We start from the raw sequence: 27,996 nt of genomic DNA, 5'->3' as shown, positions 1-27,996 counted from the left end.
TAGCTTTAAGTGGAATTTGTGATTCTGAGAATCACAGTCGGTGAGGGGGTACATCCCAGGCCAGGGGCACAGTCTATGCAAAGACACTAAGGCAGGACATGCCATGTTGAGTACGAGCAATATCAACAAGGCTGCATCCTTCAAGGAGCGGAGTGAGTGCAGACAAGCGGGCTCTACTCAGCACGTGCAGACTCGTTTTCCTAGCAAAACACAGATCAGTTCTGGAAACAAATCACATGGTACAAAGGAGCACTGCAGTTATTTTGGGTTTATCCATTATTTCAGATCACCCATGCATGCTACTATTCCCTGCCTCGACCAGGAATAATTGAGACTGTTAATTACCATAATATGGGGCAGCCAGGTGGTACAGTACAGAGTGCAGGGCCTGGAGTCAGGATGACCTGAGTTCAAATCTGGTCACAGACACTTACCAGCTATATGACCCTGTTTGCCTCAGTTTCCTCATCCATAAAATGAGCTAGAGAAAGAAATGGCACATTGCTCTAGTACCTTTGCTAAGAAAGCCCTAAATGGGGTCACGAAGAGTTAGACATGACTGAAATAACTGAGCAACAATAAATTGTAATAATAGCTAACATTTAGAAAGCTCTTAATATGGGCCAGGCACTGTAATAATGATTGCATCATTTGATCCTCTACGACTATGGGAGGTAGGTGCTAATATTAAATAGTTATAAATTAGATATAGATGACACATGTATATGTATATGTATGTGTATGTGTATATGTATATGTATATGTATATGTATATGTATATGTATATGTATATGTATATATATGTATATGTATATGTAAATGTATAGGCAGCTAAGTACCTGATCCATTACTTTATCCACTGAACCACTTGGCCATATCTGTATCTACATCCTTATTCATATCTATATATAATCTACATCTATATTGAATGAAAGGTAAAATGCTTGCCTATATAACCAATTATTTCTTTGAATCTTTTACCCAAGTGCTCCTTTTCTAAATTTACCTTTGGTAATTATACATTCCACAAGGTACTGTGTCTTATGACCCAAAATCTTCTACACTTATCAAACTCCCAGCCATATCCATCTCTCCCATCCCTAGGAATCATGAACAAGTCCTAGGCAGCCTACCTTTTAAAAACGTTAATGTTATACATTTATATACCAGAGTTTTAACCATATTTTTGCATAATAAACTTATGAAGTAGGTTATACAATTATTGTTATGGATTTATAGATAGTCATTATCACCATAATAATAATTATTTTTAGCAGTTATATCCAAAACTGTGAGGTTATTATGCCTATTATAGACATATGGAAACAGGCTGAGAAGTGAAGTGAGTTACTCTGGGCTGCACAGCTACTAAGTGTCTGAGGCAAGATTCTATTGCAAGTATTTCTGTCTCCAAGTCTCCAAGACTAGTGTTCATTGCTCTATGCTACCATGCTGCCTCCAAAAGAGAAAACTGAAGCTCAATTAGAGGGGTTAGAACTGAGATTCTAATCTCAGCTTTCTAACTCCAAGGTCAATGCTCTTTCCATTGCCCCATGGTGCTGCTCCATTATTGCATAGAGTCTCTATTAGGGTTCATCAGATATAGGGTTGGAGGGAAACTTAGAAGTTATCTAATTTTTCATATGAGGAAATTGAGGCCCAGAGAGGGGATATGACTTAACAGTTTTGATATTAGGTTGTAACAGGTCCTCTAACCTGAAATCCACTGTTCTTTTCACTTCATCAATCTGCCTTTCCTGTGTACTTGTGGTATATTCAGTGTAATTTGCAAGTTAGATATTGGAAGTCCTTTGCAAAAATACTGATTCTGAAGTGTAGTATGCCCAAAATGAGTGTATCTGATATTTTCTGCTAGATGAGCCTCCTTCCTTTATTGAGAGCATCAATATTATTATTTAGATCTTTTGAAATTTCTTTCATGATTTCCTTCCTCTTACTATAACATTGGTTGATGTCTTTAGTCATCATTTCCTCCTTCCTTCCTGTCTGCAAGGAAGAGATGATTCTTCTTTTGGCCAAAACTAACAGCTTCATCTAATTACTTGATTCTATTTTCTTTTGGCTCCTTCAAGGAATTGATCCACTTCTCTCTCTCTCTCTCTCTCTCTCTCTCTCTCTCTCTCTCTCTCTCTCTCTCTCTTTCTCTTTTCATTGCTGGTTTCTCTTCATCCATTGGCTCTTTTCTTTTCCTACAAACAACCGTTGGCATCCTCTGCTCCAAATAACTCTGCATTTGCTTCTCAACCACCCTGCTCCTCTAGCTACCATTTCATGCCTTTCAGGGTAAAATTTGAATGAGTAGTCTGCTTTCTTTCCTCTCAGTTTCTCCTCAGACCTTTGTAATTTGACTTCTATCCTAGTCTCTTCACTGAAACTCTTTTCTCAGATCAGCAACGATCTTTTTTCATTTCTTTTCCTCTTTTATCTCTATGTAGCAGTTGACATGAATGGTCACTCTGGAATTCTCCACTCCCTCCGCTTCTAGAGTGGCATTCTCTCTTTGACTTTCTTTCTCATTGGTTTGCTTCTCTTCATCCTTTCACTCTATTAACATAAGGATTCCCCAAGAACCTGTTTTTAGCCTTTTTAAACGTACACTATTACACCTTCACCCATAGCGTTATCATGCATTCTGAGATTCATTAACATCTGTTTCGTGAATGAGAATGTGTACTAAAAAGGAGTACATGGTCCCTAGGTTTTTATACCATCATTCTTAGTTCTTTCTCGAGATCCAGGTTAACATTTCCTACTGATTCCTGGAACTCTCATCATTGTCCTAGATGTACTTTGGGTCCAAGATGTCTAAAATTGAATTTACCATTTCTCTACAGACCCCTGTTACTCTTTCTGACTTCTCTTTTTCAGTGTCACTGCTATTTTCCTTGTAACTCAAGGTCAAACACTGGAGTCACCCTTTAGTCCTTCCTGTCTTTCATCCTGTATACCCAGTCACCAACTCCTGACATTTTTACCTCTGTAATATCTCTCAAATTCATACCCTTATAATCCCAACTGTCCCTATTTAGTTGAGCCTTCAATACTTCTCTCTAGGGCTATTATGGATACTTCCATAAAAATCTCCACACTTTCAACCTCTTCTGCAAGACAGCTTAGATACCAGTGAAATTCTTTTTCCTGGTTCATAGGCATGATTAAATTCTTCCATTATTCAAATGATTCTCCTTTGTCTGATAAATAAAAACTGGCTCTTATATCTTGATGTTCAAAATCTTCAAAAATTCAACTTTTGCCTATCTTTTAAAATATTTTTTCAATTAAAATCTATTTTTCTCCCACTAGTCGCCTCCCTCCCCAATGAAAAAAATCAAACACAATCAGTGTAATAAATATTGATAGTTGAGCAAAACAAATACTCATATTAGCCATGTCCAAATAATCTATCTATCTATCTATCTATCTATCTATCTATCTATCTATCTATCTATCTATTATCTATCTATCCATTGTTATCAGCATATAAAGGTTCTTCTGGTTCTGCTCATTTAATTCCCATGTTTCTCTGAAAGCATTCCTTTCACCATTTACCTTCATATACGATAATTTAGCTAGCCATTCCCTAATTGATGGTCACTCTTTTAGTTTTCAGTTATAAGACCTATGTCAAAAAAGCTATATAGTCTCCTTATCCTTCCAGATTCACTAATCAGATTCAAATTTGCATCATTTATTTCTGTACTTGTCTCATCTATTTTACTACATTTTATGTTTTCTTGAGTAACAGCAGTATGCATTAATCCTCAAGGATCTAGCACAGTTCCTTGGATAGGCAATTAATAAATGCTGTTGTTGAATGACTGAATATCACATATCAAGGCAGTTCGATATAGTGGAAAGAGTCTTTGACTCTTAGAATCAAAAGTTCTGTATTCAAGTGTGAGGTTGAACAACTCACTTCATCAATCTGGGCCTCAGTTTCTTTTTCAGAAAAATGAGGGTGATATAGTATAAATATTTATATGATTTTAAATAAAATGCAATTATAGTTATAGAACAAAACAAGCAATAATTAATTTATATTGTTTGTTGAAAATAAAGTATTACTATTATGAAATTTAGAGCAAGATTTCAAGAAATAGAAACACATAGGAGCAATAAGGTGTTGTAGCTTTGTTTATTAACTTTTAAATAATCACAATTACTGCTTAATTTAATTCTGTTTTTAGTGAAACTGAGTGCATTTAATTAATGATGAATCAGTCTCTCATTACAGTGAACCCTGAATCCATTTTTAGCTCTGAAACTTTCAGTTTCTTTAGTGTTCAAAATCCTTGCAAACTTTTTCTTTTCCATAGTTTTAAGTCTCCTGATAAATTACAATATTGCTTGTGGTTGTTTCTACTAATTATAGGAATGTCCTCAGATTCCTCTGCTGATTTGCTTTATTTTTCCTTGAGAGAACTTTCTTTTTCCTTTCATAATCTAAACACCTTTTGAAAGAAAATAATCACAGTCAAAAAAATTTTACATTACCCTGTCACTATATTTTTCTAATATTTCTTTCTTAACATGACTCTTTACCTGCTAAACTCCCAGCCTTTAAAGATCTGATTAAAAAAAATACCTACTTTGTATGAAATACTAGGAAAAATTAAACTCACATTTACTAAGCATCAGCTATATACAGTGAGCTAGGTGTTGTGGTATTGTGAAAAATAGAGATATTTGACATGGTATCAGTTCTCAAGAAACAAACTTTAGTAACTTTTACCCATTCTAACACTATTATTCTCATTTGCTATTCTCACAGCAGTTCTTGGAGTGACTATCTACCTTCACATAAACTCCACAAATTATTTTGAAGTATATTCACAAAAGAAATAGTGGTTTTATTTCTATATATGTTTGTGTCCTTAATTTATTTTTCTTTTACCCAGAGGACACCAGTGGAAGAAAATAAATACTGGGTGAGATGAACAGTATTTCCCCCAATAGGCCAAAGAGAATAACTAACTGATTTATCTAAATACTGATCCCAGAACTACAATTTTTTGCTTCTTTATGGAAAACAGAAATACTGTTAACTATTCAGTTTATTGACTTCCCTTAATTCCAGAGGAGTAAACAAACCGAATAAAATGAATTCTGAACAACTTCTAATATTATGTGAATCCTGCATTATTACAACAGTCTCTGCTGGTGAAAAGAAATATATTATTTTAATCCATTAAGATGGCAACAATTGGAAGATCCAATCCTTTCAGGAAATGAAACAATTAAGAAATATTATCAGAAGCAAATAGGATGCCTAGTCAGATTAGGAAGCAATAGTGTACAGGGCTTAGAGTTTATGGATTTGCTTTCTATCAGTACTTTTTTTTAAATTTTGCTAGGCAATGGGGTTAAGTGACTTGCCTAAGGCCACACAGCTAATAAGCATTATGCACCTGAGGCCAGATTTGAGCTCAGGTCCTCCTGACTCCAAGGCTGGAGCTCTATCCACTTCACCACCTAGCTGCCCCCATGCATTTGCTTTCTAAAACAATCTGGCCACACTCTATCGTTTGTCATATATTACAAAACAAGAGTCCTCCAGAATGTTGCAGTCTGGGAAGGGTTGGCTTATTTCTCTGTTCTATATTTTACAAAAGGCCAATTGTTTTGTATGATTAAGTATATCGGAACAAAGACTTTTCTACTGTCATGGAAAATAGCAAAATGGGTCTGAGACTTCTGTTCCTGCCATTCAGTCCTTTCATAAATCTTTAAGTCTTTAAGTTGTTCCAATGACATTTCTATTTCTCAGGTGAATATGCTGGCTGTATAAATGTGAACCTTGAGAATAGGGTTTGCCTAAGAAAGCATCACATAATTATCCTTAGCAGCAGGTAAGATCTACCAACAGAGAGGTTTATGTCATTACTAGGTCAGTCTCACGTCCCCATTTTCCTTCATAGGCCTATTCATGATACACTGAACTTAGAGACTTTATGAAATCTCAGTTTTTTGGACTAATTGGGAATATGTACAATGCAAACTCCTTGGGGCTGCTACAAAGCTTGCATCCTTAATAAGAAGCAGAGCAGCCTGGCATAATGTAATGCGTGTGACTTTGATGCCAGAAGACTAAACTTTGAGCATGAGCTCCATCATTAGCTATCTATGTGGCCTTTATTTTATCTTCTTCAGCCCACCCTGGACCATATCACTCCCCTCTTCAAAAAGCTCCAGTGGCACCCTCTTGCCACTAAGAGAAAATGTAAACCCTGCCCGTCTTTTTAAAGCCCTTCAGAATTTGGTTATTCTGGTTAGAATTATATTCTAACCAAATTATCCTATTTACTCTCTCCCATTCATGACATTCCAGATTCCTACTCCATGCTTTCACATGCTTTGCCTTGCATATACTCCTTCCTCATCTCTAGCCTTAGTTTCCTTCAAAGTTCAGTTCAAGTAGTAGATGCTAAGAGAAACGTATCCTGATCCACTAATAGTTGACGATGCCCTCTCCCCTGAAATTATTTTGTATTAACTGTGCATATATTTAATAATTACTTTTCTATGTATATGTCATGTCTACCGAATAGAATGTGAGGACAGAGGGCAGAGACTTTTGTATTTATCATGGTATTCTCCATAGCTAGCATAATGCCTCACACAACAAATAACAAGCACTTAATTATTACTTGTTGAATAAATATCTCAGTCTCTTCATGTATGGAATGGGAATAACATTTGCCACTCTCTCAAAAAATAACTAATAGGATTGTTATGAAGCTCAAATACATTGCATCTTCTAGATTATATATGATAGATTCCATTTTATAGGCTATATATGATAGATTCCATTTTATAGACTATATGTGATAGATTCCATTTTTAAATTATATATATAGATTCCATTTTATAAAGTAAGATAGATTCCATTTTATAGACTCTATGTGGTAGATTCTGTTTTACAAAGTATGTACATAGATTCCATTTTATAGACTATATATGATATATTCTATCTTATAGAACATATGTAATATTCATATATTATAACATATTTTAGTTATTATTGTTGCATGGTTGTAGATAAGTGTAATAAAAATTCTTTCTCACTGAAAGAGGGAACACCTTATAGAAGCATCAGGCTTTCAGGACAGCTCTAAAGGTAGGGCTAAATGACAAAAGAAAGGGACGTAGGCCATTGCAGATGTTCTAAGTCTGTTGTCCCAAGTCAACAAGGAGAGAATCATGAAAAGGAGAGCAGCAGAGCAGGGGAAGTAGCTGAAAATAAAGAGAGAGACGAGTAAGTCCACTGGCTTCCATAAGAGATATTCCTGTTCAGTGAACTGTGGGGTCAGGCCTACCAGAAATATTGGAAATATGTAAAGTAGACAAAGGATTAACATAAAATCTCAGACTGCCTGAGATGGATGCTGATGTCTTCTGTGCCTGATAAACTCAAAGAGCGTTTTTCTATTTTCCTTAATGTTTTTTCAAGTTCCATCTCATTTCTTGCTTTAATGAGGAAATTCTTTATGCCTAAACAAAATCCCTCCTGTTGAAATTCAAGCCTGTTAACAACCAACTAGGTTCTGAGCTACGATCAGTTAGAAACAAGAGTCCAATTTTGATGGAGACTGTTAGAAACCTGCAGTGAGATCTCCTCCTTCACTTTATTGACTTAAGGCTTACCTAGGAGTAGAAACCACTCCCTCCTTTCAACTTCAGCCCTTTTGTATTATGCCAACACAGCATGGAAACAAAAATCACAGATGACTAGATTCACTTAAGGGGCTTGTTTGCAGAATGGTAAAGTGCACAGAAATTATTGTCTGGTCACTCATTTAGTACATTTAGAAGTGTGCCTGGAAAGGTACAAAAGGAATAAGAGGAGAGAAAAGTAGCTAGGTGAAAACAATAGCTTATGTTAGGAGGAGGAGGGTGTGGGCTATTCCGCCTTCTATTTCAGATCTCACCTTTTCTCCTCTACTGCTGGAAAGGTTAGAAATGACTAAAGATACAGCTCAGATGACTGGCTGCCTAACATTTGTCTTTAACCAATCATACCATGGAGGTGTAATGGGAAAAAACAATGAACTTAGAATCAAAGGATTTAGGCTAGCTCTTCCAATTACAAACTGTATGACCTTAGAGAGATAGTTCTCTCTGGGCCTTAATTTCTTCCTCATGAAAAATGGATTTTCATCTTTGTGCTTTTGTCCTCAGTGTCTTGCGAATTGGATTGGATTGACTTGGATGAGTCAGAGGAACAGAATTCTTAGCATCCTAGGAACATAGATTTAAAGTGGAGCTTGAAGAGGCTTCAGATCCCATCTGGTTCTAATTTCTCATTTTCCAGATAAGGGAACTGATAAGCAACAAGGTCAAGTGATTTTCCCAAGATCTCCCAAGTAGTAAAACATCAGGGGTAAGGTTTGAACCAACGTCCCCAGACCCTAGAGTTAGGGCACCTTTGAAGGTATCACATTGTCTCCCAGTTTCTGCCATTTATGACCTATGTCACCTTGGGTAGTCACTTCTCTCAAAATCTTTCTTATTGATAGGCTGGGGGTTTAATGGCTTATTTCTAAAACCACTTCCAGTCAGTAAACAACAGTGAATAATCATTTATTAATGCTTATTATGTGCAAGTCCATGTACTCTGTCCAGTTATGAAAGAATTGGATCTTTTAACCTAGAGTAGGGAACACATAAGGAGAACACAAGAGGTATCTATAGGTGATTGAAGGACTGCTATATGGAAGAGACAATAAGCTTTTTCTGTTTAACTCTAGAAGACAAAATTTACCAAAAGGAGAAGTTAAAGAAAATCATATTTTGGCTCATTTTAAGGAAAAGCTACCTAATAATAACAGCCATCTCAACATTTAAGGATGACTCAGGCAGTAGTGATTCTTGACTCTTACTCCATACCCCACATCTCAGGTCTTCAGGATGAAGTGAGAGGACTACTTTTGGGGACTTTTCGAGGATGTTTTCTTGTTCAATTTTGGGTTGATGCCAATATCCTGTGAGGTAAATTTTAACTCTGAGATTCAATTATATTCTTATTTCCTGATTCTGTGACTTCAGCTCTAGCAGGCCTTGTGCTACACACAGCATCCGGCCCTTGAATAGTGGCTCAGTAAATAATTATCCACTTGATAGGTTGTCTTTAGTTCCTCAATTGTTTTGAGTTACATGGTACCCTTCTCTCTTCCAGTAGTGCATTTAATTGGGATGATTTTGCAAGGTCACCAGACTAATGAGCCTAGTTCCAAAGCTATTCATTGCAATAATATTAGTTGCAGTTATAATAGCTAACATTTATATTGCACTTTAAAGTTTGCAAAGTACCTCCCTCATATGTATTAGTTCATTTGATCCTTACAGCAACCCTGTGAGGTAGATGATATTATATATCAACATAATGTGCATAAATATATAAATATGTTCTAACACATCATTTTATGTATGTTATGTATTATACACATGACTACATATATGTTATACATGACATACCAATATCTCTATATAAATATATCAATGTTTGTATATCTATATATACCTATATGTAAAAATCTATCTATCTATCTATCTATCTATCTATCTATCTATCTATCTATCTATCTATCTATCTATGTGGAAACTGAGGCTGATGGAGTTTTGAATTACCCAGAATAACACAAGTAACCAATCTTGAAGGTGGGATTTGAATTAGCCTTTCGGAACTCACATTTGACATTTTATGTATTATACCATCTGTCTGCCTTTGAAACTCATGAAAACTCATTTCTACCTCAGAGTTATTAGTTGTACTTCATTCATACATTTATTTGATAGTTCCATGCCTTGAAACATAAGAAATATTAATTGAAATAAATTTATTGACATAATATTATTTGAGACTAGTAAATATGGTAAAGTAGGGGGAAGTAGTAGAGACCAGATTACTCTCAATTTTTCTAACAAACATCTCAGAAGAGCACAAGACCAAGTAGTGATCATGAAATCCAAGGAGAAGCCATAAGGAATCATTTGTACAGCAGTCCAGCATAGGAAGCCTCTGATTACAGAGGCTTGAGGATACTGGAAAGAGATTTGGTCAGGATGATCGCCCCTGTTGTTATGTACTAGGGTAAGGACAAGTTAGAGATTCAGTAGAGCAACAGAGAAGCCTTGGGAATGCTTGCTCTCCATTTCCTCTTTATTCCAGTCTTTACTGAAAGAGTGTAGTATAGAAAGGATTATGAACTGGAAGTCAGGAGAGGCAGGATCAAATCCTGACTCCAGGCCTAACTAGCTCTGTGACCTTGGGCAGACTACTTCATCTGTTTACTTCTGGGTTTTCTCCTCTGAAAAGTGCTAGGGTTTTTTTCTGAGGTCATTCCCAGCATTTACATTTTATGTTTCTTTGACCACAGGAGCCTTTGGTCTCCTAACCTGAAACAAATCCCTCACCCACCCAATCACATCTTTCTAGGAGGCAGGATTCAAGTGAATTTCGAAGAACAACAACAAAAACAACCATAATAACAACCATAACGGGAAGGATAATGTGGCCAATAAAAATATGATGTGCTGGGAAAGAGTGGGGGAGGGGAAGGAGCCCATTCTGAGATCAAAGAACATAAGGAAAGATGGAGTGACAAAAGATTATAATCTTAGATAAAGGAATTTTAAAGTTTATCAACATGGATGTGGATTACATTTGGGTGATGGCAAGATGAAGGATTTGATCATATTTACACGTAGCTGAGACGTCAGGGAAAAGTAAGCTAAAGGAATTGAGTAGATTGAGAAATTAGGAATTTAGAGTAGTTGAGGGAGACTCATTACATATGTTGAAATCTCCTAATGTTATTTTAAAGGCAAAGATAAAGAGTTTGAACCAAAATCAAAACTCATTGAAGAAGGAAAGAAAATTTCTTGGGGACTGGTAAATGATGGCCACTAGGATCTGGATTGGGTGATGGATTTGGATAAGGTGACTTCAAAAAGAAGAGATGTTGCTTAGTAACTATGTGGAGGGAGGGAGGGAGGGAAGGAGGGAGGGAGGGAGAGAGAGAGAGAGAGAGAGAGAGAGAGAGAGAGAGAGAGAGAGAGAGAGAACATCGTGGGTTTGGCAATGAGAAGCAAGGAATATTCTATTCTACTATCACAGCTGGTGAGTTGGGGGTTATCAGTCAAAGTGAAACCAGTGTGTTTGGAAAGGGTAGAAAGTGACACAGTATTGTAAGTTGTAATGTAGCTCTCACTTCGTGCTAGAACTGGGAAGCAGTAAGAGAAGAAATGATTTAAGAGAGGTGAGGTACACAGTCAGAAAGTGGGCTCAAACTGGAAAGTTTGAAGCCCCCTATCATCCCACAGCTGCCAATTTCTAGGAACCCTGGGAAGCAAAAGGATGAAAAACTCTGTCAGGAAAGCCAGAGTGGTGTGCTGATAAATGCTAGTGTCAGAACAAATTTGTTTTGGGTTATGACTGATGCACATAAGTGCCTTAAACATATTCATATGCATATCACTGGTGGGCATGTCTGTCTATATTTCATGGGAAAGGGAAACTGCTGGGACATACCAACTGAGCTAATATCTTCTTTGCTGGAAGATGGAATGCGTGAAAGGGTGTAATGACTTTTGGATGTTACTAGAGGAGGGGGCTCTCAGAGAATAAAGTGATGGAAACCAGAGATGATTTAATAATATAGAAAGGAAATTTGTGATTCCATCTAGAAAAATGATGGATGAAAGTGTGTGAATGGTCCAGTGAGAGAGTAGGTCTTATTGAAAAAGCAATATATTGATATTATTGAAAATATGTTGTTCCTGGGTATTGAACCTTCTGTGCATGTGAACCAAAGAAGTAGAATTACTGGCCTGAAATAGCTGCTTTCATTATCTGTGTTTATCAGTCTATAGAATTGACACCCTTTTTCTTCATTGTATGCCTTATAGCAGTCAGTCCTGTGGACACATACTCAGTCCTGTTAACATGTCCATTGTCCATAAAATTTCAAGGAATCTGATGGGATGGAGGGAGGAGGGTGAAGAAAGTATTTGAAGCTAATCTGTCAGTCTATTTGTTTGTCTTTTGTTAGGAGGGTAGATTGTTAGACACATTCTCCAGCTTGGTCAAATGTCAGTATTATTGGCCATCCTTCAATGAAAAGATTAGTTAAAATGGCAGTGACTTCTAGAGACAGAGAGTGACAATGTCCTACTTTTTGGAAGTTTCCTGACACATTGCATCACTGTTAAAGTGGCTACGATCCAGTGGTGGGCTCTAACAATTGAATTATAACTATGGAAATGGACTTGACACATATCTAGACAAATTACAGATTTGAACCAAAAAAGGCCTCTACAATCATCTTGTACAACTTCCTCTTTTTACAATGGAGGGAACTAAAACTCAGAAGGTATTAGTGGCTTACCTAAGGTCTCCCAGATAGTTATTGATCAGAGACATAACAGAGTTCACCAAGCTCCCAGGCCAGTAATGTTTCTACAACATTGATAATTTTATGAAATGCCTTTTATGAAACATCTTTCTGGGCTGAAGCCAGGGCACTTCTACACTTTTAGTTCATGGCCACTTTCAATGGTCTAACATGTTATGGACCAGTAAACTCCACAAGGAACAATATTCTGTACTATGACTGAACATTGACCTGGCACACAGTATGCACACAGTAAATGTTGAATAAATGAATAGTTGTCTTGAAATGCACAACCCATGGTCATGAGGGAGATTAGTTGAGAGACTAGGAATAAATTCATTCAAACCTAGCTCCAATGAGGAATTGCTTTTTTTCCAGTTTAATTAAATAATAACAGTTATTAAACATACACTATAAAATGCATCATTATCACCTTATGTAGGATAATTAATAACAATAGCAATAATATTTATATACCACTCCAATGTTTGCAAAAAATCTATATGCCATTGCATTTGGTTCTCTCTATAAAGAAAAGTACATATTAATATAGTGGATCATATTAATTTATACATGATCTTTATGATTCCACATGATTTCAATAGTAAGATACTATTTTAAAGTTTTTTGGGGGACTCAAAGGAAGTATTTGTGAAAGCCATATGTTACCATATCATTAAGTAATTCTGCAGTCACAAAATGTATTTCATTTTCTGGGTGTATCATGATGGTTATTGACCTTTAATATGAAACAGTGTGGTATAATAGAAAAAATACTTGACTTGAAGTAAGAAGACCTGGGGCCAAGGCCATATCCTGGAAGGGGTTATTTGATGGTATGGAAAATCCAGAATCTGAATGTTTTGGAAAGCAATCTCTTTTAAATAAGCAGAGGTACAAGTGAGCATGGCTTCCCTCCACCTACTATCAAGGTATTCTCAGTGACTCCCGAGTCAGATCACATGGAAATTTTGTTGGATCAGAGAAACCTATGCCCAATTGGTAGGTTGGTCATTGTATCAAGGTCAGTCCACCTGAGGAAAGTTGTCTTAAGCTGTGCCTCTGTCATAGTATCCTTGCCCACAACAGTTCAATTCTTCCATGTTTAAACTTCATGTCCATTGGTACTTAATCTCTGTTCCCCGTTTCCTTATCTGCAAATAAGTATGTATATGAATACTTTTTTAATCTTTTTCTCTGGATTGCTGTGACTATCAGAGAAGATATTATGTAAAAGAACTACATAATAGAAGCTATTATTCTCTAGTTCCTTGTTTGAACCCAAGTTGATTTAGTGTCTAATGTCCCAGGGTCACTAACTGCTAAAACTGGTCATAAAATGTGAGCAAGGCAAGCTATGTTAAATTCTGTGTTGCTCTTTTACTCTTCTGTGATTTGAAAGGATGATGGGCACATTGATGTTTAATGGGGCTAACAAAAAAGGCAAGAAAATTGCAAGTCCTGAAAAATTGAAAGGAAAAAAATAGAGGCTCTAGTCCCCAGCCGCTTTTCAAAGCCCTGTCAAATATAGTACTTGACACATCAAGGTCAAAATAGTACAGGTCAAAGATAGGTGGAGATTGAGTGCCTAAAAACAACTTCCCAGAACACTGTGTGATGATGAGTCTTTGTTTCTGAGCCTGAAATAGCTTTGGTCATTTTTAGTTAAATGGCAGCAAAAAATAGGAAAGTCTATTTCAGATAAAATGGCTCAGAATAGGGGGTGTGATTGTTTCTTTCCATGTGACACTGGGAGAACAGATGTGGAGCAACCCATTGCATTGGGGACAGCTCAGCCTTCAAAATGTGAAGAAGACATGAGAGAGACAACTGCAAAGAAAGCAAAGATGAAGCTGTTGTAGTGGCTGGTTGGAGAACAAGGAATCAAACACAGACCAGAGGGAAATTCCTCGGTGATGATTTGCTGTGATTTACTTATCAGGTTAATAGAAGATGGTAATCCAGGATAAATTTTTGATAATATCAACCCCTCCATGCAAGGATTCATACAAGACCACAGTACAGTGTAAAGGCTGCTGAATCTGTAATCAGGTTCAAATCCTTACTCTGAAAATTAATATCTCTGTGACCTTGATCAAACAACCTTTCTGGGTTCCAGGTGCAGAATTACATCTACTATATCACTTTTTTGCCTCTCATGTGAAACACTATATACATGCCACCTGTTCATTTACTTTTAAAGTCTTTGCACCAAAACAAGGACACAAACTTGAGATGAACTACACATGCTCCCATTAATCACAAGGGAATCCTTTGATTTGGTTGGATATTGGACTCCCTCCACTGACATACATTAGAATGTCTCCATGGTTTGCCATGTGATTTTAGATTACTGATGTTGCTGCTGCTGGACAGCTCCTCCTACTGTGATGAAACTCTGGGACAGGGACTAGGCTGGTCCTCAGATGACTGATATACATACAGCTCACCATTAGGCTGGTGCCTGAAGACTGGCTAACTTGATATGAGCAAAGCTTTCACTCTGTTGTCATAGGTTTGGAATATGCAAGGTCACTTGGATGGGGACTATGAGGAGGAGACATTTGAAGAGGACTGTAGTGGCATGCTGAGCTCTATGCACTTACACAGACTTCAAAGCAAAAATAGAAAATAATGGGGCAATAAGAGCTACCATTTATATAGCTATTTACAAAGTGTCTTACAAATATTATTTCTCCTTATCCTCACAGAAACCTTGAGAGGTAGGTGCTATTATTATTCTCATTTTAAGAAGAGGAAACTGAGGCAGACAAAGTTTAAGTGGCTTACTCAGAGTCACACAGCCAATAAGTTTCTGAAACAGGTTTTGAATCCAGGTCTTCCTGATTCTAGGTGTAGCTAGCCCACTATTCTCTGAGTCACCCAGTTGCCTCAATTTCTAAGCAAGACCTTCCAATTACATTTTATAGGACCTGAAATTTCATTGGTATGGAGAACTTCCGATGAAGTCATTCCCTCTAACAAAGAATATTGATACATTCTCTGTGATTTATTGCCTTAGAAGTTTCTTGGATGAAGTGGCTTAAAGACTGTCACACAGTCAGGAATAATGGATGGAAGTTGCAAAGAGGAGACTTTAGGTTTGACATTAGGGAAAAAATAAAAATCACTAACAAGAAGAATTATCCAAACATGGTATGGGAAGCTTGTAGAGGGGGCAACTTCTTCCTCCTTGGAAGACTTAAAGAAGATGCCAAGTGAGCACTTCTCTGATAAATTGTTGGGTGGAGGTTTTGTTTTTCAGGAGAAGTTAGACACTGAGGTTCTTTTCAACTCCAAAATTCTATGATTCTACATGTGAGAGGAGGGACCTCAACACAGGTTTTCTTGACTTCGGTCAGCTTTCCATCCTCTACTGAACTCATGGTATTCCATCTCCAGGTTCTTAATCTTGGCTTACCCCAGGCTTGGAATGCTCCTCTTCCTGACTTCCTTCTCTGGGTTTCTATGGCTTTTCTCAAGACTAAACTTAAATCCAGCTTTCTGTAGGAGGCCTTTTCTGGTTCTCCTCCAACCCTTAGGCTACCACCTCCTACCCCTGAGATTGTTTACAGTATAAACATATGTGTGCTTGTATGTATGTAGGTGTTTATATATAATAATTTGAATTTTATCTCCCCATTGGATTATGAGCTCCTTGAGGGCAGGGACAATATTTTGTCTTTCCTCCTATCCCCATTGACTAGAACATAATAATAAATTATTGTTGACTATTTTCATTCCCCACCCTCCCAAATATATGCAATTTAGCATGTTCTTAATATTTGTAAACAGGTTGAAACATTTCTAATCTGTGTAACCAAATTAGATCATTTCTCATCTATCAACCAGTCAACAGATGTTTAATAAATATTTATTATAGGTCAGGCACTGTACTAATCATTGGTGATACAAAGAATGGCAAAAACCTGATCCCTGCTCTCACAGAGCTTATATTCTATTGGGGAAACAAAATGCAAATAACTAATATATATCCTTAGTTATTTGCATGTATATTTATATACACACCTGCATGTGTGTGTGTGTGTGTGTGTGTGTGTGTGTAATAGTATATATAGATGTAACATGGGGCAGTTAGATACTGCAGTGTATTGAACACCAGGGCCTGGACTCTAGAAGACCTGAGTTCAAATCTGGCTTGAGACATTTACCAACTATCAGACTCTTGGCAAGTCACTTAACCCTGTTTGTCTCAGTTTCCTTATCTGTAACATGATCTGGAGAAGGAAATGGTAAACCACTTCAGTATCTCTGTGAAGAAAACCCCAAATGTGGTCATGAAGAGTTGCACATACCTGAAACAACTGAACAACAACAAATAGTCCGTACCTATATATACACATACATACATTTATATATGCACATGCACATATATGTATGCATACATATATTTATGTATAATAGACATGGAAAAATATCAAGATTTAGAGGGAAGGATTAGAGCAGTGACATCAAACTCAAATAGAAGTGGTTCCCTGTGGACTACATATTGACTTAAAAAACTACAAGAGGATATCACATCTTTTATTGCATTTTTATTTTTGTTAAACATTTCACAATTAAATTTTAATCTGGTTTGGGCCATACTGTTTTTTTTCCCAGGAGACTACATGTGGCCCAGTGGCCATGAATTTGACACCCCTACACAGCAGAGAATGACACCAAGCTTGAGAGCCCTAGTCACAGAGATATTGGTGGTGCCCTTGTAACAGGAAAGTTGGGAAGAGGGAAGTGTTTTTGGAAGAAATGAGTTCAAAAATAATCTGATAATAATTTTTAGTTTGGAAGAGTTCTCACCTGTGACCAAGTTATATGCCTCTCTAGCTCCAGTCTCTTGAAAGAAGCAGGCAAGTTTCCTGTTGTCCAGAAGATTGAGCCTGAAGACACAACCTGTGGTGATTATGTAAATGAATATTCTCTTTAATTTTAGCTAGAGGACAAGTTAACCAACCAAGCAACTAAAATGTATATGGAGAGGGGGGAGGAGAGAAGAAATATGTAACAGGAATTCCCCTGGCTCCCACTGTTTGAGGGCCAGCTATGTTTCATTTCACTCCTCCTCCAGGGCTCTACAGTACCCTTAAGAGAGCTTGGGAGTGTCTAGTATCTCTGCCATTGGTTCAAGCACCTACTAATATTGTTACACCAGTTCCTAAGACTAAGTGTTAGTTCTACTTTATAATCAAAGTAGCTTTGCCTCAAAGCTATGGCAAAAACAAATTTACAAACATGCCCTACCCCAACCTTTGGGGGAGGCATAATCCTGCTTTATACCACCTTAGTCTGAGAGGAGATTAAGTCTACAGCTTCATTTATTTCCTATGTAGCATAGTCTCATCACATTCCAAAGCCAAAATTTGCCCCCTGTCCTGGGCTTGTATTATAGAAACTTGCTTCTCAGGTCTTCCCTGTAGGACTGAAAGGAAAATTTACCTGGAATCCTGCCTCCAAGGTCACCATAGCTCAAATTCTTGAGGCTAGGGACTATTCCACCTGTGTCTAAAACTGAAAAGGACACATAGAACAGACTAAAGCCCTAAGCCCAATTGTGGAAGCCATAGGAAGGGTGGTGGATGTTTCTTCTACACAGCTCAGTTTATGGTACCCATTTTATGGGTTAAACAAGATTTTTGTTCCCTTCAACTCTGCTGAAGAGATAGAGAAGAGAGGAGATACAGAGAGACAAAGAGAGGCAGAGACAGGCAGAGAGATGAAGAGAGAGAGAAAGACATAGAGACACACACACACACACACACACACACACACACACACACACAGAGACTGTCCAAATCTATAAGTTTTAAAGATACAGTCTATTCTAGCTACATAGTCAATGGGAAAGAGTCTCTGCTCATACACACGGTAGGTAAGTGTCTGCCATCTCCTACATGGGTGTCTCCATTTTTGGTGATCTGAGTATGTATTGAATCCAGGTTACAAATACGAGACAGACAATTAGAGGTCCATCCTTCCTACACATAGTTCAGGCCAGTACAGTAGATCATGGACTAAGGAGGCTGCTTTATAAATGAATAATCCAACTTCTTTATCTCTTGTTTCATAAAAGTAGCATCCATTGAGTATGGGGATTGGATTGTGACAGGTGACTGACTCTTCACGAACCAAGTCCAATTTTTTCATATATATTAATTAATTTCTTCACTGACAGTCAGTCAATAAACATTTATGAAGCACAATTCACACTAGGTACTGTGTTAAGCTAAAATTGGAGTTATTGCTCCATCCTTGGAAGTAAATGGAATGTTTTACCTGATGGAGGAAGAGTTGCTGAGCTACAACTTTGGCTTCTTCCAAGGGGGCCATTTTTAGGGAGGATGTAATAGGATGACCACAGGAAGGAGACAAGGCTTTAGTGCTGGCCAGGAATTTTGTGATGCTTATATTGTCCATTTCTTGTTCTCTTTCCTTCTAGTTGGTGATGAGAGATCAGCTTGCTGGCTGTACTTTTACCTTTCCTTTCCTCTCCCTTCTGGTTGGTGACAGGAGCAACAGCACTTGGTGATGACCTGGCATTCTTCTTATCTTTCCAGTTGGCTTCTTGGGGGCTCTGGTCAATTTGGCTCATTGGTGCCACTTTTTTTCTTGCTCTTCTCCTTTCCTTTCATTTTTTCCCTCTGGTGTAGTAGCAGGTTGTTACTGGATTCAATGCTCTGGACCCTTTTCCCTCTCTCTAGAACCCTAGCTGATATCATCAGCTCTAATGGATTCATTTAGCATCTCTATTCAGACAACTCTCTGATCCAGCTTAATTCTCACTCCTGACCTCCAGCTCTACCTCACCAACTGCCTGCTGGACATTTCCCCCTGGACATCCCATCAACATCTCTAGCTCGGCATGCCTGAAACAGATCTCATTGTCTTTCCCTAGGGGAAAAAAAAGAGAAAACAAAGAAATAAAACCATTGCTCCTTCAAACTTTCCTGTTTCTTTTGAGGATAGCATCATCTTTCATCCAGGTTCACAACCCTGCAACCATCCTTGATCACTCCTATTATTATTGGTTGTTGAGTCACTTCAGGCATGTACTGACTCTTCATGACTCCATTTGGGATTTTCTTGGAAGGATACTAAAGTGGTTTGCCATTTCCTTCTCCAGCTTATTTTACAGATGAAGAACTGAAGCAAAAAAAGGTTACTTGCCTAGGGTGATAGAGTTACTATGTGTCTAAGGCTGGATTTGAACTCATGAAGAAGAGTCTTCCTGGTTCCAAGCCCAGTGCTCTATCCATGGTGCCACCCAGCTATCTAATGATTCCATAAAGCTCATACGCAATTGGTTCTAAGTCTTCTTGATTTTTCTCCTGCAATATTGATTACAACTCTTTTCTTCTCTCTACTCACATGTTGTTCAGTTCCTTAGCCCCTCTTGGTGGGACTATTATAATAAACCTCCTAATTTCCTTGCCTCTAGGCTCCGGCCTTCTTCTCCCACACCTGTACTCCACAAAGCTATCAAATAATCTAAAGACACCAGAAAAGCACATGGCCTTAAAAAAAAAAACAGGCAGTACATATATACAATGTACCCATGCACATATAAAATAAAGATGGAAATCTCAGAATATTCTGGATTTTGAAGGATCCTGAAACCAATGTAATTCAATTTAACTCAAAAATATTTAAGAACTTGGACTCTACTCAGTAAACAACAAAGAGCTACTGAGGGCTTTGAAGAATAACGTGACTGAATGACATATGTGATTGCTATTATTTTTACCATTACTTAATCTCATCCTGACAGTAATCCTATAAGAAATGTATTGCTGCTTGCTGGTTTATACTTTGAATCATCCTGGCTCTGTGCCATGGTTTTCACATAAGATTTTTATCAGTTCTGGGTATGTCTAGTAGACGTTGGTGGGAGTGGGGACATTACTGGTCATTCCATTCCCAGAATGGACTTCTATGACCATTGAGTATCTCTACCTTTGGCATTCCCCAGTTCCCACTACCAGTCCTCTATCTGGTCAGCCTTATTGTAATTCCAATGAACATTAAGGCTTCCTAATATAGCGTATGACCTCACAGGTATACTTTGAGGACACTGATGACTAATTCAGTGGTAAATGACATCCAACAGTGTGATTCTCTGAGTCACTCTCTATACATGCAGTTATTTCAAAGCAAAGGCCATAAGGTTTTAGAAATGGAGTAAAGTGTATATCTGTTTAGAAAAGATTTGGGAAATTCAGGAGGTAGAGAAGGATTTGCTTTCATATTTCAAGTTCCAAATTTTGTTTGTTCTCCTTGAATGGGATTTCCATCTCACTCTTCCTCTTTCCTTTTTACCCTGAGAATGACCTTCGTATCCCCTCACAAAATTCATTTGGACTCAGGTGCTCTTTACTTCAAGGGGCTTTTCTTGATTCTACTAGTTGTTAGTGATCTCTTCGTTATGAAATAAATGTGTACTAAGCTATTTACATGTTGTATCCCTATAGGAGAATGTAAGCTTCTTGAGGACAGGCACTATTTGTTTTTGTTATTGTAAAACTGTGACTTACTTACACATAGTATGTGATAAATATGTTCTATTTGGATTGGATTTAATCATACTGGAAGTCACCAGATCATCCCATTCATAGGCATTTGCAGAGAGCTCCCTCTTTATCTCAAAACCATTTGACATTATTCCTCACTCTCTTCCTTTTCTCCAGTTTTTGGTAACAAAATAGTCACAATAATGTGACCTTTAACCTCACCAAGGTTAACCCCTCTACATGTGCCCTTGATCCCATCATCTCCTATCTTGTCCAGCAAATTTCTATTTCAATCATTTCCTCTGTCTCTCTAATCTTCAATCTCTTCTTAGCTACTATATTTTCCTTATTCCCTTCAAGCATAGTTAAGTCTCTGATCCTTAAAAAAATGCTTATACAATCCCCATTAAGCTATCATCCTACATCTCCACCCATTTTTAACCAAACTCCTAGAAAACTTTGTTATATACACTTGCTGTTTCTAATTCTTCTCCTCTCATCTACTCTTCCATTTGAAATCTGGCTTCTGTCCTCATCACTCAACTGAATATACTCTTTCCTAAGTTACCAAAGATCTCATTGTGAAATTAAATCTTCTATAAATGGTCCTTATCCTTCTTGATATCTCCATTGCACTAAACACCATCTCCCTTTGTGTACTCTTAATTCCTTGGATTTTTGTAACACTACACATTACTAGTTCCCTTTATATCCATCTAACTCCTTCTTGATCTCTTTTGCTGGCTTATCATCTATATTATGCCCCATAACTGGAACATACAAGTGATGAAGTGGTATAATCCATGCATGAGGGATAGCCAGAACAAAAGCTTTGGGAAGGGAGATTAACTGCTGTATGTGAGTGAATTTAAAATACCATAGAGGTAGAAAATATTTTTTTAAAAAGCATAATGAAGGTGGAAAGGTAGGTTGGGGTTGAGTTATGAAGGGACTCAAAAGACAGAGAAGTTTATAAAGCAAACTGTTAGAATCCATTAGACAAGGGAGTTACATGTTCAAATCTACACAATTGGACAGCCATTTGGGATATAGCCTGCATTGTGTCCCAGGTCCTTCACTTTCTTCAAGACTTGGACAAAACATCAGTTTCTACATGAAGTCTTGATTAATTTCTTCAGCTGCTGGAGTCTTCCTTCTCTACTGACCTTATATTTAACTACTTTGTTTTTGTTTTGTATTTATTTTATATCTGTTCATATGTTTATTTGTTTCTCTTGAAAGAAAATAAACTTCTTGAAAAAAATATATGCATTATTAAATTTATTTTGTCCTTTTATCCCCAGGACCTAGCAAAGTACCTGACACACAGCAAACCCCTAATAAATGAATTATGATTGAGTGACTGATTGATGCTCAGGTTTTTCTATTTCTCCTGTATCTAGTAACCCAATGTCTCTCTCACTCCCCCTCTCCCTACAAACGAGGGTATATGTACAGTCTCTAATGTTAAAACAAACAAAAATTTTTTTAAAAAGTTATGGTTTCACATATAACTCCTCCCTTATAACAAAAAACAAATTAACCTGATTAGAAAATATATGTAACTAAAGCACAAAATAAATGTCACATATCATCATCATCATCATTGTTGTTGTTGTCATAAAAAAAATAAAAAACAAACAATGCAGTGGCCAACTTTGGTGCTATGTTCTATACCTGTGATCCTGTAATATTCTATACCTGTGATCTGATATCTCTTTATCAAGAAGGTGGTGATTTGTTTTTATCATCTTTTCCCTAGAGCCAAAATTGGCTAGCTCTTCAGCCTAAATTCAGAAGCTTTAGTGTAGGTGTTTTTTTTTTTTAAATTTACATTACTGTTGTCCTCACATATTTTGTTCCCTGGCTCTACTTTCTTTACTTTAGATCAGTTCCTACAAAACTTCCTATGTTTCTCTGATTTCCTTCCATTTGTCAATTCTTAAGGTGCAAAAATATTCTATTACATTTGTATACTATAATTTGTTTAGCTCTTTTACTATCCATGGACGCTTCCTTTGTTTCTACTTTTTTTGTTTGTTTCTGTATATAAGGCTAATATGAATATTTGGGTATATATGAAGTCTTTATTTCTGTTCTTAACATCCTAGGAGTATATACCCTCTGCTGAAGGATTGGTGAATCAAAGAACATGAAGAGTTTAATGACTTTTTTTCTCATTATTCATGGATAGAGATGCCTTCTGAAGTGCCTTTCACCTCTGAGATTCTGTGATTCTTTGATTTGAGGTGTTTTGAATTGACTACCCAGTTGCAAATCATAGGCTTAATAGGCTTAATAAATATTTATTTAATGATTGATTGATTTTTCAGGTTAATATTATCAAATCAAGGGATAGGAACAATGTTCAATAACATTTCTATTGCTAGTAATCTCAAAGATCAAACATTCAAATTCATAATGTTCAACACAATCAGCTCAAAAGTAAAATTACGGTACAGTATCAGTTCACAAATTGTTTTCCCAAGTTGTAGCATGATGCCCTAGACGTAGTGGCATAACCCACCTGCCATATTACTAGAATGAATTCTGCAGCCTCACATACCACCCTTTTGGTTAAAGTGTAAAGGCTTTCCTATTCTATAGAAAATACAAAATCTAATCTTCCCTTTCCTTCTGTAACATCTTGGATTAAGTCACGAGCAGTGGCCACAAATAGAATACTAAGTGAGGAACCATATGGCAATGTCTACTTTAAAAAGCCAAAAACAGAACCATAAAAAAACCCTACACAAGTGTGAAAGGAGGAAATCCCTTAAAGAAGGATGTGTGTGTGGTTATTTTCAATTTTTGTATATTGACTGTGCTGATTAGCTCCTCTTTACAAAGATGCTCTTGAACTAATTAAATTAATTTGAGATGAAACTTTGGTTCATCTCCATATCCTACTCAAGTGGAAGTACCTGTTACTTAAAAATGTAAATTGCACTGAATTTTCGATGGGCTTTTCATCTTTTCACTTAACATATCAGGAGCCAGGCCCTTAATAAGGGGAGAAAAGAAGGAGTAGAGAAAGAGGACAAGCTGAAGAATATCTAAAATGTTAAAGCCAGGGCTTTGTCTCATACAGCTGAACTTTAGGCCTTACTGAAACCATTTGAAACCCTTTAGTAGTATAGAAACAACAAAGTAACCCAGTTAGCAAAAAACAAAATGAGGTAAAATAGAAAGTTACACAGGTAGAGCCAAGATGGCAGGGTAAAGGCAGGGACTCATCTGAGCTCTCCCCCAAACCCCTCCAAATAAATACCTTTTTAAAAATGACTCTAGGGGCAGCTAGGTGGCAAAGTAGATAGAGCACCAGCCCTGGAGTCAGGAGGACCTGAGTTCAAATCTGGCCTCAGACACATAATGCTCCCTAGGTGTGTGATTCTGGGCAAGTCACTTAACCCCAAATGCCTCACACACACACACACACACACACACACACACACACAGAAAAATGACTCTAAATAAATTCTAGAGCAGTGGAACCCACAAAAAGATGGATTGAAACAAAATTCCAGCCCAAGACAACTTAGAAGGCTGGTAGGAAAAGTCTGTTATATCAGGGTAAGAGAGGAACACAGTCCAGCCCAGGCTGCACCAGGGAATCCCCAGCCCCAGAAAACCCAGAGCAGGTCTTGGGGTGACTGAATCACTAGCAGCAGTGACAATTTCCAGACCTCTCAGCCCACAGACACTAAAGACTACTTAGAAGGTCAGCAGGAAAAGTCTGTTGGGTGACAGTGGAGCGTAATCCAGCACAGAACCCACCAGCACAGTCCCTGCCCCCAGAAACCAGAAGCAGGCCTTGGGAGCGACTGAATCAGCATCTGCAGAGGTAGCAGAAGTGGCTACTTTTGGAACTATCAGCCCGCAGATGGCAAGAGGGTGAAATAACTGGTCAGATTACAGGGGTCTTTTTGGTAGCACTGAGGAAGGACTTTGCCCATTCTCAGATCCAGGTCACAGTCCTGGGTGTGAGTCCTAGGGTGAGGAGGAGAACTAGCACAGCAGAGCTTTCAGCCACAATGGAGGGGAGACCCTCCTCACAGTTCTAGGGCAGAAAAGAGTGCTTGTGATCACTCACAGACCAGAGCACAGGCCAGGAAAACAGTAAACACCTATCCCTGGATCATACCACCCTGGAAGAACTGAAAATGTATCGGTTACTAGAAGTTGCTGTACAAAACCCCTGAAGCTTGAGACAGTGTACTCTGGAAGCAGAGCCCTACTTTAACAAACAGTTAAAAGTCAAGTAATAGGCTGGAAAAATGAGCAAACAACAGAAAAAAAAAACAACTCTGACTACAGAAAGTTATTTTGGTGACAAGAAAGAACAAAACACACACTCAGAAGATAGCAAAGTCAAAGCTCCTACATCCAAAGCTTCCAAGAAAAATAAGAATTGGTCTCAGACCATGGGAGAGCTCAAAAAAGATTTTGAAAATCAAGTAAGAGAGGTAGAAGAAAAATTTTGAAGAGAAATGAGAGTGATACAAGAAAATTATAAGAAAAGAGTCAACAGCTTGGTCAAGGAGACACAAAAAATACTGAAGAAAGCAGACTAGGCCAAAACGTAAAAGAGGTCCAAAAAGCCAATGAGGAGGATGCCTTAAAAAGCAGAATTGGTCAAGTGGAAGAGGTCCAAAATCTCACTGAAGAAAATAATTCCTTAAAAATTAGAATGGAGCAAATGGAAGCTAATGACTTTATGAGAAACCCAGAAGCAATAAAACAAAACCAAAAGAACGAAAAAAATCTCATTTGAAAAACAACTGACCTGGAAAATAGACCCAGGAACGATAATTTAAAAATTTTTGGACTTCCTGAAAGCCATGACCAGACAAAGAGGCTAGACCATCATCTTTCAAGAAATTACCAATGAAATCTGCCCTGATATTGTAGAACCAGAGAGTAAACTAGAAATTGAACGAATCAACCTATTACCTCCTGAAAGAGATCCCAAAATGAAAACTGCCAGGAATATTATAGCCAAATTCCAGAGTCACAGGTCAAGGAGAAAATATTGCAAGCAGGCAGAAAGAAACAATTCAAGTAATGTGGAACCACAGTCAGGACAACACAAGATTCAGCAGCTTCTGTCTTAAAGTATCAAAGGGCTTGGAATTTGATATTCCTAAGGGTAAAGGAGCTAGGATTACAACTGAGAATCACCTACTCAACAAAGCTGAGTATAATCCTTCAAGGGAAAAAAAATAAACATTCAGTGATATGGAAGACTTTCAAGCATTCTTGAAGAAAAGACTAGAGCTGAATAGAAAAATTGACTTTCAAATACAAGACTCAAGAGAAGCTTGAAAAGGTAAACAGGAAAGGAAAATCACAAAGGACTTAATAAGGTTAAGCTGTTTACATTCCTACATGAGAAGATGATACTCATAACTGATAAGAACTTTCTCATTATTAGGGTAGTTAGAAGGAGTATATACAGACAGAGGACACAGGTGTGAGGTGAATATGAAAGGAAGATATCTAAAAATTAAGAGTGAGAGAGGAATGTACTGGGAAAAAGAGAAAGGGAGAGGCATAAAAGAGGCAAGAAGATTTATAGTGGATGGGAAGAGCTGGCAGTGAGGGGAAGTGAGTAACCTTACTCTCATCAGAAGTGGCTCAAAGAGGAAATAACATACACACACAATTAGGTATAGAACTCTATCTTACCCTAAAGGAAAGTAGAAGGGGAAGGAGATAAGAAGGGTGGTAGTGGTGATAACAGGGAGGGCAGATTGGGGGAGGGGATGGTCAGAAGCAAAATACTCTTGAGGAGGGACAGGGTGAAGGGAGAGAGAACAGAATAAAAGGGGGTGGCTTTCCTTTTGTTTTTTACATATTTTGTTGTCTTCCTTGCCACCTATCAGCTTCACACAAGACTTAGTTGTTGTTACTGGTACGGCCCTGAGTGAACCTCAAAGGAGAAGAGGTTACTGAGTGATGATGGTAGAGGGAGAACCTGGAAGTGGCAATGGTAAACAAAGAAATGTTCCAATTTTCCCACCTCAGAGGAATGAGTGAAAATAATTGCTTGCAGGTTGGTTGAGGACCATTCTTGGAAAACAAAATAAGCCCAACATTGAAATTCTTTGGATTTCTCTGGACATTGACATAACTAACCAGCACTCCTGGTTCAAATGTGCTCTTGGATCCTTACATCCAAGTCACTTGTTTGACCAGTTTTTTGGAGAAGGCCTTTTTGAATATGACCTACTGCCTTTCCTCTCTTCCACCATCAGCCCTTATTACTGGCAGTCACTCTTTCAAACTGTGTTAGAATCAGGCATTTCTGAGGAAAGATCCAACAGAGACAAGTTTATTGTCTTCCTGGATGTAAAATGCTTCTCTCCTGAAGACTTGATTGTGAAGGTAGTAGATGACTTTGTGGAAATTCATAGGAAGCACAGTGAAAGACAGGATGACCACGATTATATTTCCCATGAGTTCCTTCATAGATGCCGTCTACCTTCCAATGTGGATCATGCCTCCATTTTCTGCTCCCTGTCTACTGATGGCATGATGACCTTCTCTGCTCCCAAGATCCACTCTAATATGGATTCAAACCAATGGTTGATCCATCCCTGTATCTCATGAGGAGAAGCCCACCTTGGCTCCCTCTTCCTAAGCTGAGGCAATGTGAGTCACATAGGCTGCTCCATCTGCAGTCTTTACTCACAAAGCCATTGCATAGATGTCAGGGGAAAATGTAGAAAAGTCAGGGTTGTTTTTTTCCTCTGCTCTATCCCCTCTTTTTTGTTATTTTCATTTTCTTAGATGGGATGAAGGTCTGAGAGAGTCTGAGACATTGGGCCTTGAGGCCTAAAACCTAAAGAGCTATGATGTTAGTGATTGACCTAAAATCTAAATGTTAAAACCCAAATCCCATCACCTAGCTGACTTGCAGAAATGGCCATTGTCTTGTGCTGCTTTTAATAACATCTTCAAGTGACTGAGAGTGCTCCTGGTGTTAACCTCCAATAAACCAAATGAAGAAGAATCAACAACTGAGCTGATCAAGGTGAAGATAAATTGAACTAGAGGGC

At 37.7% G+C, this 27,996-nt stretch overlaps 1 pseudogene; it reads left to right on the top strand.

Annotated features, from left to right (window-relative positions):
• The first annotated feature begins 103 nt into the window (after window positions 1–103).
• On the top strand, window positions 104–27,578 carry LOC110199081 (alpha-crystallin A chain pseudogene; annotated as a pseudogene).
• Window positions 27,579–27,996: the final 418 nt, after the last annotated feature.

This window comes from Phascolarctos cinereus, unplaced genomic scaffold (genome assembly GCF_003287225.1).
Source record: "Phascolarctos cinereus isolate Bilbo 61053 unplaced genomic scaffold, phaCin_HiC Scaffold_4;HRSCAF=312, whole genome shotgun sequence".
NCBI classification, from domain to species: Eukaryota; Metazoa; Chordata; class Mammalia; order Diprotodontia; family Phascolarctidae; genus Phascolarctos; species Phascolarctos cinereus.
The sequence above is the reverse complement of the archived record's forward strand: the minus strand, read 5'-3'. Positions and strand labels throughout refer to the sequence as shown.